The following is a 12,267-nucleotide window of genomic DNA, read 5'->3' on the forward strand; positions in this document are numbered from 1 at the left end:
ATAGTACTAGTGGGGTGGTAGATGTCTAGTCTCCTTTATGGCTCTAATCTGATAGTGGTAGTGGGGTGGTAGATGTCTAGTCTCCCTTATGGCTCTAATCTGATAGTAGTAGTGGGGTGGTAGATGTCTAGTCTCCTTTATGGCTCTAATCTGATAGTGGTAGTGGGGTGATAGATGTCTAGTCTCCTTTATGGCTCTAATCTGATAGTGGTAGATGTCTAGTCTCCTTTATGGCTCTAATCTGATAGTGGTAGTGGGGTGATAGATGTCTAGTCTCCTTTATGGCTCTAATCTGATAGTGGTAGTGAGGTGGTAGATGTTTAGTCTCATTTATGGCTCTAATCTGATAGTGGTAGTGGGGTGGTAGATGTCTAGTCTCCTTTATGGCTCTAATCTGATAGTGGTAGTGGGGTGGTAGATGTCTAGTCTCCTTTATGGCTCTAATCTGATAGTGGTAATGGGGTGGTAGATGTCTAGTCTCCTGTATGGCTCTAATCTGATAGTGGTAGTGGGGTGGTAGATGTCTAGTCTCCTGTATGGCTCTAATCTGATAGTGGTAGTGGGGTGGTAGATGTCTAGTCTCCCTTATGGCTCTAATCTGATAGTGGTAGTGGGGTGATAGATGTCTAGTCTCCTTTATGGCTCTAATCTGATAGTGGTAGTGGGATGGTAGATGTCTAGTCTCCCTTATGGCTCTAATCTGATAGTAGTAGTGGGGTGGTAGATGTCTAGTCTCCTTTATGGCTCTAATCTGATAGTGGTAGTGGGGTGATAGATGTCTAGTCTCCTTTATGGCTCTAATCTGATAGTGGTAGTGGGGTGGTAGATGTCTAGTCTCCTTTATGGCTCTAATCTGATAGTGGTAGTGGGGTGGTAGATGTCTAGTCTCCTTTATGGCTCTAATCTGATAGTGGTAGTGGGGTTATAGATGTCTACTCTCCTTTATGGCTCTAATCTGATAGTGGTAGTGGGGTGGTAGATGTCTAGTCTCCTTTATGGCTCTAATTTGATAGTGGTAGTGGGGTGGTAGATGTCTAGTCTCCCTTATGGCTCTAATCTGGTAGTGGTAGTGGGGTCTTAGATTTCTCCCTTACGGCTCTAATCTGATAGTGGTAGTGGGGTGGTAGATGTCTAGTCTTCTTTATGGCTCTAATCTGATAGTGGTAGTGGGGTGGTAGATGTCTAGTCTCCTTTATGGCTCTAATCTGATAGTGGTAGTGGGGTGGTAGATGTCTAGTCTCCTTTATGGCTCTAATCTGATAGTGGTAGTGGGGTTATAGATGTCTAGTCTCCTTTATGGCTCTAATCTGATAGTGGTAGTGGGGTGGTAGATGTCTAGTCTCCTTTATGGCTCTAATCTGATAGTGGTAGTGGGGTGGTAGATGTCTAGTCTCCCTTATGGCTCTAATCTGGTAGTGGTAGTGGGGTCTTAGATTTCTCCCTTACGGCTCTAATCTGATAGTGGTAGTGGGGTGGTAGATGTCTAGTCTCCTTTATGGCTCTAATCTGATAGTGGTAGATGTCTAGTCTCCTTTATGGCTCTAATCTGATAGTGGTAGTGGGATGATAGATGTCTAGTCTCCTTTATGGTTCTAATCTGATAGTGGTAGTGAGGTGGTAGATGTCTAGTCTCCTTTATGGCTCTAATCTGACAGTAGTAGTGGGGTGGTAGATGTCTAGTCTCCCTTATGGCTCTAATCTGATAGTAGTAGTGGGGTGGTAGATGTCTAGTCTCCTTTATGGCTCTAATCTGATAGTGGTAGTGGGGTGGTAGATGTCTAGTCTCCTTTATGGCTCTAATCTGATAGTGGTAATGGGGTGATAGATGTCTAGTCTCCTTTATGGCTCTAATCTGATAGTGGTAGTGGGGTGGTAGATGTCTAGTCTCCTTTATGGCTCTAATCTGATAGTGGTATATGTCTAGTCTCCTTTATGGCTCTAATCTGATAGTGGTAGTGGGATGATAGATGTCTAGTCTCCTTTATGGTTCTAATCTGGTAGTGGTAGTGGGGTGGTAGATGTCTAGTCTCCTTTATGGCTCTAATCTGATAGTGGTAGATGTCTAGTCTCCTTTATGGCTATACTCTGATAGTGGTAGTGGGGTGGTAGATGTCTAGTCTCCTTATGGCTCTAATCTGATAGTGGTAGTGAGGTGGTAGATGTCTAGTCTCCTTTATGGCTCTAATCTGATAGTGGTAGTGGGGTGATAGATGTGTAGTCTCCTTTATGGCTCTAATCTGATAGTGGTAATGGGGTGGTAGATGTCTAGTCTCCTTTATGGCTCTAATCTGATAGTGGTAGTGGGGTGGTAGATGTCTAGTCTCCTTTATGGCTCTAATCTGATAGTGGTAGATGTCTAGTCTCCTTTATGGCTCTAATCTGATAGTGGTAGTGGGATGATAGATGTCTAGTCTCCTTTATGGTTCTAATCTGTTAGTGGTAGTGGGGCTGTAGATTTCTCCCTTATGGCTCTAATCTGATAGTGGTAGTGGGGTGGTCGATGTCTAGTGTCCTTTATTGCTCTAATCTGATAGTACTAGTGGGGTGGTAGATGTCTAGTCTCCTTTATGGCTCTAATCTGATAGTGGTAGATGTCTAGTCTCCTTTATGGCTCTAATCTGATAGTGGTAGATGTCTAGTCTCCTTTATGGCTCTAATCTGATAGTGGTAGTGGGATGATAGATGTCTAGTCTCCTTTATGGTTCTAATCTGTTAGTGGTAGTGGGGCTGTAGATTTCTCCCTTATGGCTCTAATCTGATAGTGGTAGTGGGGTGGTCGATGTCTAGTGTCCTTTATTGCTCTAATCTGATAGTACTAGTGGGGTGGTAGATGTCTAGTCTCCTTTATGGCTCTAATCTGATAGTGGTAGTGGGGTGGTAGATGTCTAGTCTCCCTTATGGCTCTAATCTGATAGTGGTAGTGAGGTGGTAGATGTCTAGTCTCATTTATGGCTCTAATCTGATAGTGGTAGTGGGGTGGTAGATGTCTAGTCTCCTTTATGGCTCTAATCTGATAGTGGTAGTGGGGTTATAGATGTCTAGTCTCCTTTATGGCTCTAATCTGATAGTGGTAGTGGGGTGGTAGATGTCTAGTCTCCTTTATGGCTCTAATTTGATAGTGGTAGTGGGGTGGTAGATGTCTAGTCTACCTTATGGCTCTAATCTGGTAGTGGTAGTGGGGTCTTAGATTTCTCCCTTACGGCTCTAATCTGATAGTGGTAGTGGGGTGGTAGATGTCTAGTCTTCTTTATGGCTCTAATCTGACAGTAGTAGTGGGGTGGTAGATGTCTAGTCTCCCTTATGGCTCTAATCTGATAGTAGTAGTGGGGTGGTAGATGTCTAGTCTCCTTTATGGCTCTAATCTGATAGTGGTAGTGGGGTGGTAGATGTCTAGTCTCCTTTATGGCTCTAATCTGATAGTGGTAGATGTCTAGTCTCCTTTATGGCTCTAATCTGATAGTGGTAGTGGGATGATAGATGTCTAGTCTCCTTTATGGTTCTAATCTGATATCGGTAGTGAGGTGGTAGATGTCTAGTCTCCTTTATGGCTCTAATCTGACAGTAGTAGTGGGGTGGTAGATGTCTAGTCTCCCTTATGGCTCTAATCTGATAGTAGTAGTGGGGTGGTAGATGTCTAGTCTCCTTTATGGCTCTAATCTGATAGTGGTAGTGGGGTGGTAGATGTCTAGTCTCCTTTATGGCTCTAATCTGATAGTGGTAATGGGGTGATAGATGTCTAGTCTCCTTTATGGCTCTAATCTGATAGTGGTATTGGGGTGGTAGATGTCTAGTCTCCTTTATGGCTCTAATCTGATAGTGGTAGATGTCTAGTCTCCTTTATGGCTCTAATCTGATAGTGGTAGTGGGATGATAGATGTCTAGTCTCCTTTATGGTTCTAATCTGGTAGTGGTAGTGGGGTGGTAGATGTCTAGTCTCCTTTATGGCTCTAATCTGATAGTGGTAGATGTCTAGTCTCCTTTATGGCTATACTCTGATAGTGGTAGTGGGGTGGTAGATGTCTAGTCTCCTTATGGCTCTAATCTGATAGTGGTAGTGAGGTGGTAGATGTCTAGTCTCCTTTATGGCTCTAATCTGATAGTGGTAGTGGGGTGATAGATGTGTAGTCTCCTTTATGGCTCTAATCTGATAGTGGTAATGGGGTGGTAGATGTCTAGTCTCCTTTATGGCTCTAATCTGATAGTGGTAGATGTCTAGTCTCCTTTATGGCTCTAATCTGATAGTGGTAGTGGGATGATAGATGTCTAGTCTCCTTTATGGTTCTAATCTGGTAGTGGTAGTGGGGTGGTAGATGTCTAGTCTCCTTTATGGCTCTAATCTGATAGTGGTAGATGTCTAGTCTCCTTTATGGCTCTAATCTGATAGTGGTAGATGTCTAGTCTCCTTTATGGCTCTAATCTGATAGTGGTAGTGGGATGATAGATGTCTAGTCTCCTTTATGGTTCTAATCTGTTAGTGGTAGTGGGGCTGTAGATTTCTCCCTTATGGCTCTAATCTGATAGTGGTAGTGGGGTGGTCGATGTCTAGTGTCCTTTATTGCTCTAATCTGATAGTACTAGTGGGGTGGTAGATGTCTAGTCTCCTTTATGGCTCTAATCTGATAGTGGTAGATGTCTAGTCTCCTTTATGGCTCTAATCTGATAGTGGTAGATGTCTAGTCTCCTTTATGGCTCTAATCTGATAGTGGTAGTGGGATGATAGATGTCTAGTCTCCTTTATGGTTCTAATCTGTTAGTGGTAGTGGGGCTGTAGATTTCTCCCTTATGGCTCTAATCTGATAGTGGTAGTGGGGTGGTCGATGTCTAGTGTCCTTTATTGCTCTAATCTGATAGTACTAGTGGGGTGGTAGATGTCTAGTCTCCTTTATGGCTCTAATCTGATAGTGGTAGTGGGGTGGTAGATGTCTAGTCTCCCTTATGGCTCTAATCTGATAGTAGTAGTGGGGTGGTAGATGTCTAGTCTCCTTTATGGCTCTAATCTGATAGTGGTAGTGGGGTGATAGATGTCTAGTCTCCTTTATGGCTCTAATCTGATAGTGGTAGATGTCTAGTCTCCTTTATGGCTCTAATCTGATAGTGGTAGTGGGGTGATAGATGTCTAGTCTCCTTTATGGCTCTAATCTGATAGTGGTAGTGAGGTGGTAGATGTTTAGTCTCATTTATGGCTCTAATCTGATAGTGGTAGTGGGGTGGTAGATGTCTAGTCTCCTTTATGGCTCTAATCTGATAGTGGTAGTGGGGTGGTAGATGTCTAGTCTCCTTTATGGCTCTAATCTGATAGTGGTAGTGGGGTGGTAGATGTCTAGTCTCCTGTATGGCTCTAATCTGATAGTGGTAGTGGGGTGGTAGATGTCTAGTCTCCTGTATGGCTCTAATCTGATAGTGGTAGTGGGGTGGTAGATGTCTAGTCTCCCTTATGGCTCTAATCTGATAGTGGTAGTGGGGTGATAGATGTCTAGTCTCCTTTATGGCTCTAATCTGATAGTGGTAGTGGGATGGTAGATGTCTAGTCTCCCTTATGGCTCTAATCTGATAGTAGTAGTGGGGTGGTAGATGTCTAGTCTCCTTTATGGCTCTAATCTGATAGTGGTAGTGGGGTGATAGATGTCTAGTCTCCTTTATGGCTCTAATCTGATAGTGGTAGTGAGGTGGTAGATGTCTAGTCTCATTTATGGCTCTAATCTGATAGTGGTAGTGGGGTGGTAGATGTCTAGTCTCCTTTATGGCTCTAATCTGATAGTGGTAGTGGGGTGGTAGATGTCTAGTCTCCTTTATGGCTCTAATCTGATAGTGGTAGTGGGGTGGTAGATGTCTAGTCTCCTTTATGGCTCTAATTTGATAGTGGTAGTGGGGTGGTAGATGTCTAGTCTCCCTTATGGCTCTAATCTGGTAGTGATAGTGGGGTCTTAGATTTCTCCCTTACGGCTCTAATCTGATAGTGGTAGTGGGGTGGTAGATGTCTAGTCTTCTTTATGGCTCTAATCTGATAGTGGTAGTGGGGTGGTAGATGTCTAGTCTCCTTTATGGCTCTAATCTGATAGTGGTAGATGTCTAGTCTCCTTTATGGCTCTAATCTGATAGTGGTAGTGGGATGATAGATGTCTAGTCTCCTTTATGGTTCTAATCTGATATCGGTAGTGAGGTGGTAGATGTCTAGTCTCCTTTATGGCTCTAATCTGACAGTAGTAGTGGGGTGGTAGATGTCTAGTCTCCCTTATGGCTCTAATCTGATAGTAGTAGTGGGGTGGTAGATGTCTAGTCTCCTTTATGGCTCTAATCTGATAGTGGTAGTGGGGTGGTAGATGTCTAGTCTCCTTTATGGCTCTAATCTGATAGTGGTAATGGGGTGATAGATGTCTAGTCTCCTTTATGGCTCTAATCTGATAGTGGTATTGGGGTGGTAGATGTCTAGTCTCCTTTATGGCTCTAATCTGATAGTGGTAGATGTCTAGTCTCCTTTATGGCTCTAATCTGATAGTGGTAGTGGGATGATAGATGTCTAGTCTCCTTTATGGTTCTAATCTGGTAGTGGTAGTGGGGTGGTAGATGTCTAGTCTCCTTTATGGCTCTAATCTGATAGTGGTAGATGTCTAGTCTCCTTTATGGCTATACTCTGATAGTGGTAGTGGGGTGGTAGATGTCTAGTCTCCTTATGGCTCTAATCTGATAGTGGTAGTGAGGTGGTAGATGTCTAGTCTCCTTTATGGCTCTAATCTGATAGTGGTAGTGGGGTGATAGATGTGTAGTCTCCTTCATGGCTCTAATCTGATAGTGGTAATGGGGTGGTAGATGTCTAGTCTCCTTTATGGCTCTAATCTGATAGTGGTAGTGGGGTGGTAGATGTCTAGTCTCCTTTATGGCTCTAATCTGATAGTGGTAGATGTCTAGTCTCCTTTATGGCTCTAATCTGATAGTGGTAGTGGGATGATAGATGTCTAGTCTCCTTTATGGTTCTAATCTGGTAGTGGTAGTGGGGTGGTAGATGTCTAGTCTCCTTTATGGCTCTAATCTGATAGTGGTAGATGTCTAGTCTCCTTTATGGCTCTAATCTGATAGTGGTAGATGTCTAGTCTCCTTTATGGCTCTAATCTGATAGTGGTAGTGGGATGATAGATGTCTAGTCTCCTTTATGGTTCTGATCTGGTAGTGGTAGTGGGGCTGTAGATTTCTCCCTTATGGCTCTAATCTGATAGTGGTAGTGGGGTGGTCGATGTCTAGTGTCCTTTATTGCTCTAATCTGATAGTACTAGTGGGGTGGTAGATGTCTAGTCTCCTTTATGGCTCTAATCTGATAGTGGTAGATGTCTAGTCTCCTTTATGGCTCTAATCTGATAGTGGTAGATGTCTAGTCTCCTTTATGGCTCTAATCTGATAGTGGTAGTGGGATGATAGATGTCTAGTCTCCTTTATGGTTCTAATCTGTTAGTGGTAGTGGGGCTGTAGATTTCTCCCTTATGGCTCTAATCTGATAGTGGTAGTGGGGTGGTCGATGTCTAGTGTCCTTTATTGCTCTAATCTGATAGTACTAGTGGGGTGGTAGATGTCTAGTCTCCTTTATGGCTCTAATCTGATAGTGGTAGTGGGGTGGTAGATGTCTAGTCTCCCTTATATCTCTAATCTGATAGTAGTAGTGGGGTGGTAGATGTCTAGTCTCCTTTATGGCTCTAATCTGATAGTGGTAGTGGGGTGATAGATGTCTAGTCTCCTTTATGGCTCTAAGCTGATAGTGGTAGATGTCTAGTCTCCTTTATGGCTATACTCTGATAGTTGTAGTGGGGTGGTAGATGTCTAGTCTCCTTATGGCTCTAATCTGATAGTGGTAGTGAGGTGGTAGATGTCTAGTCTCCTTTATGGTTTTAATCTGATAGTGGTAGTGGGGTGATAGATGTGTAGTCTCCTTTATGGCTCTAATCTGATAGTGGTAATGGGGTGGTAGATGTCTAGTCTCCTTTATGGCTCTAATCTGATAGTGGTAGTGGGGTGGTAGATGTCTAGTCTCCTTTATGGCTCTAATCTGATAGTGGTAGATGTCTAGTCTCCTTTATGGCTCTAATCTGATAGTGGTAGTGGGATGATAGATGTCTAGTCTCCTTTATGGCTCTAATCTGATATTGGTAGTGGGGTGATAGATGTCTAGTCTCCTTTATGGCTCTAATCTGATAGTGGTAGTGGGGTGGTAGATGTCTAGTCTCCTTTATGGCTCTAATCTGATATTGGTAGTGGGGTGATAGATGTCTAGTCTCCTTTATGGCTCTAATCTGATAGTGGTAGTGGGGTGGTAGATATCTAGTCTCCTTTATGGCTCTAATCTGATAGTGGTAGTGGGGTAGTAGATGTCTAGTCTCCTTTATGGCTCTAATTTGATAGTGGTAGTGGGGTGGTAGATGTCTAGTCTCCCTTATGGCTCTAATCTGGTAGTGGTAGTGGGGTCTTAGATTTCTCCCTTACGGCTCTAATCTGATAGTGGTAGTGGGGTGGTAGATGTCTAGTCTTCTTTATGGCTCTAATCTGATAGTGGTAGTGGGGTGGTAGATGTCTAGTCTCCCTTATGGCTCTAATCTGGTAGTGGTAGTGAGGTGGTAGATTTCTCCCTTATGGCTCTAATCTGATAGTGGTAGTGGGGTGGTCGATGTCTAGTGTCCTTTATGGCTCTAATCTGATAGTACTAGTGGGGTGGTAGATGTCTAGTCTCCTTTATGGCTCTAATCTGATAGTGGTAAATGTCTAGTCTCCTTTATGACTCTAATCTGATAGTGGTAGTGGGGTGGTAGATGTCTAGTCTCATTATGGCTCTAATCTGATAGTGGTAGTGAGGTGGTAGATGTCTAGTCTCCTTTATGGCTCTAATCTGATAGTGGTAGTGGGGTGGTAGATGTCTAGTCTCCTTTATGGCTCTAATCTGATAGTGGTAGTGGGGTGATAGATGTCTAGTCTCCTTTATGGCTCTAATCTGATAGTGGTAGATGTCTAGTCTCCTTTATGGCTCTAATCTGATAGTGGTAGTGGGGTGGTAGATGTCTAGTCTCCTTTATGGCTCTAATCTGATAGTGGTAGTGGGGTGATAGATGTCTAGTCTCCTTTATGGCTCTAATCTGATAGTGGTAGATGTCTAGTCTCCTTCATGGCTCTAATCTGATAGTGGTAGATGTCTAGTCTCCTTTATGGCTCTAATCTGATAGTGGTAGTGGGATGATAGATGTCTAGTCTCCTTTATGGTTCTAATCTGATAGCGGTAGTGAGGTGGTAGATGTCTAGTCTCCTTTATGGCTCTAATCTGACAGTAGTAGTGGGGTGGTAGATGTCTAGTCTCCCTTATGGCTCTAATCTGATAGTAGTAGTGGGGTGGTAGATGTCTAGTCTCCTTTATGGCTCTAATCTGATAGTGGTAGTGGGGTGGTAGATGTCTAGTCTCCCTTATGGCTCTAATCTGATAGTAGTAGTGGGGTGGTAGATGTCTAGTCTCCTTTATGGCTCTAATCTGATAGTGGTAGATGTCGAGTCTCCTTTATGGCTCTAATCTGATAGTGGTAGTGGGGTGGTAGATGTCTAGTCTCCTTTATGGCTCTAATCTGATATTGGTAGTGGGGTGATAGATGTCTAGTCTCCTTTATGGCTCTAATCTGATAGTGGTAGTGGGGTGGTAGATATCTAGTCTCCTTTATGGCTCTAATCTGATAGTGGTAGTGGGGTAGTAGATGTCTAGTCTCCTTTATGGCTCTAATTTGATAGTGGTAGTGGGGTGGTAGATGTCTAGTCTCCCTTATGGCTCTAATCTGGTAGTGGTAGTGAGGTGGTAGATTTCTCCCTTATGGCTCTAATCTGATAGTGGTAGTGGGGTGGTCGATGTCTAGTGTCCTTTATGGCTCTAATCTGATAGTACTAGTGGGGTGGTAGATGTCTAGTCTCCTTTATGGCTCTCATCTGATAGTGGTAAATGTCTAGTCTCCTTTATGACTCTAATCTGATAGTGGTAGTGGGGTGGTAGATGTCTAGTCTCATTATGGCTCTAATCTGATAGTGGTAGTGAGGTGGTAGATGTCTAGTCTCCTTTATGGCTCTAATCTGATAGTGGTAGTGGGGTGGTAGATGTCTAGTCTCCTTTATGGCTCTAATCTGATAGTGGTAGTGGGGTGATAGATGTCTAGTCTCCTTTATGGCTCTAATCTGATAGTGGTAGATGTCTAGTCTCCTTTATGGCTCTAATCTGATAGTGGTAGATGTCTAGTCTCCTTTATGGCTCTAATCTGATAGTGGTAGTGGGGTAGTAGATGTCTAGTCTCCTTTATGGCTCTAATCTGATATTGGTAGTGGGGTGATAGATGTCTAGTCCCCTTTATGGCTCTAATCTGATAGTGGTAGTGGGGTGGTAGATGTCTAGTCTCCTTTATGGCTCTAATCTGATAGTGGTAAATGTCTAGTCTCCTGAATGGCTCTAATCTGATAGTGGTAGTGGGGTGGTAGATATCTAGTCTCCCTTATGGCTCTAATCTGATAGTGGTAGTGGGGTGATAGATGTCTAGTCTCCTTTATGGCTCTAATCTGATAGTAGTAGTGGGGTGATAGATGTCTAGTCTCCTTTATGGCTCTAATCTGATAGTGGTATTGGGGTGGTAGATGTCTAGTCTCCTTTATGGCTCTAATCTGATAGTGGTAGTGGGGTGGTAGATGTCTAGTCTCCCTTATGGCTCTAATCTGGTAGTGGTAGTGGGGTGGTAGATTTCTCCCTCATGGCTCTAATCTGATAGTGGTAGTGGGGTGGTCGATGTCTAGTGTCCTTTATGGCTCTAATCTGACAGTAGTAGTGGGGTGGTAGATGTCTAGTCTCCCTTATGGCTCTAATCTGATAGTAGTAGTGGGGTGGTAGATGTCTAGTCTCCTTTATGGCTCTAATCTGATAGTGGTAGTGGGGTGGTAGATGTCTAGTCCCCTTTATGGCTCTAATCTGATAGTGGTAGTGGGGTGGTAGATGTCTAGTCTCCTTTATGGCTCTAATCTGATAGTGGTAAATGTCTAGTCTCCTGTATGGCTCTAATCTGATAGTGGTAGTGGGGTGGTTGATGTCTGGTCTCCTTTATGGCTCTAATCTGATAGTGGTAGTGGGGTGGTAGATGTCTAGTCTCCTTTATGGCTCTAATCTGATAGTAGTAGTGGGGTGATAGATGTCTAGTCTCCTTTATGGCTCTAATCTGATAGTGGTATTGGGGTGGTAGATGTCTAGTCTCCCTTATGGCTCTAATCTGGTAGTGGTAGTGGGGTGGTAGATTTCTCCCTTATGACTCTAATCTGATAGTGGCCGTGGGGTGATAGATCTCTAGTCTCCTTTATGGCTCTAATCTGATAGTGGTAGATGTCTAGTCTCCTTTATGGCTCTAATCTGATAGTGGTAGTGGGGTGGTAGATGTCTAGTCTCCTTTATGGCTCTAATCTGATAGTAGTAGTGGGGTGATAGATGTCTAGTCTCCTTTATGGCTCTAATCTGATAGTGGTATTGGGGTGGTAGATGTCTAGTCTCCCTTATGGCTCTAATCTGGTAGTGGTAGTGGGGTGGTAGATTTCTCCCTTATGACTCTAATCTGATAGTGGCCGTGGGGTGATAGATCTCTAGTCTCCTTTATGGCTCTAATCTGATAGTGGTAGATGTCTAGTCTCCTTTATGGCTCTAATCTGATAGTGGTAGTGGGGTGGTAGATGTCTAGTCTCCTTTATGGCTCTAATCTGACAGTGGTAGTGGGGTGGTAGATGTCTAGTCTCCTTTATGGCTCTAATCTGATAGTGGTAGTGGGGTGATAGATGTCTAGTCTCCTTTATGGCTCTATTCTGATAGTGGTAGATGTCTAGTCTCCTTTATGGCTATACTCTGATAGTGGTAGTGGGGTGGTAGATGTCTAGTCTCTTTATGGCTCTAATTTGACAGTAGTAGTGGGGTGGTAGATGTCTAGTCTCCCTTATGGCTCTAATCTGATAGTAGTAGTGGGGTGGTAGATGTCTAGTCTCCTTTATGGCTCTAATCTGATAGTGGTAGTGGGGTGGTAGATGTCTAGTCTCCCTTATGGCTCTAATCTGATAGTAGTAGTGGGGTGGTAGATGTCTAGTCTCCTTTATGGCTCTAATCTGATAGTGGTAGTGGGGTGGTAGATGTCTAGTCTCCCTTATGGCTCTAATCTGATAGTGGTCGTGAGGTGGTAGATGTCTAGTCTCCTTTATGGCTCTAATCTGATAGTGGTAGTGGGGTGGTAGATGTCTAGTCTC

Source organism: Salvelinus alpinus, chromosome 19 (assembly GCF_045679555.1).
Source record: "Salvelinus alpinus chromosome 19, SLU_Salpinus.1, whole genome shotgun sequence".
Classification (NCBI taxonomy): domain Eukaryota; kingdom Metazoa; phylum Chordata; class Actinopteri; order Salmoniformes; family Salmonidae; genus Salvelinus; species Salvelinus alpinus.